At 34.4% G+C, this 1,535-nt stretch overlaps 1 pseudogene; it reads right to left on the reverse strand.

Annotated features, from left to right (window-relative positions):
* Positions 1-1,222: 1,222 nt before the first annotated feature.
* Positions 1,223-1,322, reverse strand: LOC128247454 (U6 spliceosomal RNA; annotated as a pseudogene).
* Between the last annotated feature and the right edge of the window lie 213 nt (positions 1,323-1,535).

Below are 1,535 nucleotides of genomic sequence, written 5' to 3' on the forward strand. Positions count from 1 at the left end.
ATATATATATATATATATATATACATATATATATATATATATAAAGCACTTTATTAATTATTCAATGAATAATGCTTATTAATACGCTGATAATACTTTGCATATGTTAAGTGTAATATATAATTTTTTTTTCCATTTTTATCTGGTGTGCATAGTGAGAGGTTATTTTAAAGATTCTATACAATAACTGTTCTATGCTTAATGAGATACTAAAATACATAAAGGAAAATGTCGCATACTTTCTGGCAAAATATATTGTGTTGCCTTCATCTCATTGTAGACTAAATTAATAAACGCTGTTATCTTGCATATGTATTTCATTGATTTCTTCCCTTTTTATCATATGTTTTACAAGGTGAAATTTTTCACCTCATGGAATTTATGTGATACTGAGAGCATATGAGTATCCTTTAGTTTATGGGTAGTTATTGATAGCAAATCACATTAGGTAGATAACGTATAATCTGAATAATTCGCCTACTTTCCTAGAGAATATTAAATCTAAATGTACCAATGTATTAAATTATAATATCAAATACTCATGTATATATTTTCAACAAAAAGGTGGAGAGGGGAGTACCCACACTCCAGTATCAGAATATCACATTACTTCTCAGTGACTATTAAATTTCCCTCTACAGTTTTTATAAAATCGTCTCTGCAGCATAGGTAGATAATTGTTGCCAATGATGGTCGTATACTTTAGACATGCATTGTATAGGAGTGAAAATAAGCGTATGCCATACATGACAGTCAATCACTGAACAAATGAATTAGTTTTGGGACTATCATCTGCTGCTTCATACATATTATTCTTTTACTCTTTTACTTGTTTCAGTGATTTGACTGCGGCCAAGCTGGAGCACCGTCTTTATTCGAGCAAATCGACACCAGGACTTATTTTTTGTAAGCCTACTACTTATTCTATCGGTCTGCCGAACCACTAAGTTACGGGGACGTAAACACACCATCATCGGTTTTCAAGCGATGTTGGGGGACAAACACTGACACACAAACATATACACACACATAAACATACATATATACAATTATACGACGTATTTCTTTCACTTTCCGTCTGCCAAACACACTCGGAAGGCTTTGGTCGGCCCGAAGCTATAGTAGAAGACACTTGCCCAAGAGACCACGCAGTGGGACAGAACCTGGAACCATGTGGTTGGTAAGCAAGTTAATTACCACACAACCTCTCTTGCGCCTATAAAAAAATATGGAACGCTTCACGAATTTGCGGTTCATCCTTGCGCAGGTTCCATGCTAATCTTCTCTGTATCATTCCAATTTTAGAACATGTACTGCCGTACATTCCGAATTATTCGCGGTTAAATTACTGATATTTCGGTTGCTCAGCCAAAATTGTGGGAAAAGCATGCAACTAGAAGTGTGACTTTTCACTACAGAGACTGGAAAGGTGCTACTCCATTTTATACTAAGGAAGTAACGAATTATAATTCAGACAGAAGGTAAATTGCTTGTAGTACTGAAGTAAAAAAAAAAAAAAAAAATGTCGCCGAAGC

The sequence above is a fragment of the Octopus bimaculoides genome, chromosome 3 (assembly GCF_001194135.2).
Source record: "Octopus bimaculoides isolate UCB-OBI-ISO-001 chromosome 3, ASM119413v2, whole genome shotgun sequence".
In the NCBI taxonomy this organism is placed as follows: domain Eukaryota; kingdom Metazoa; phylum Mollusca; class Cephalopoda; order Octopoda; family Octopodidae; genus Octopus; species Octopus bimaculoides.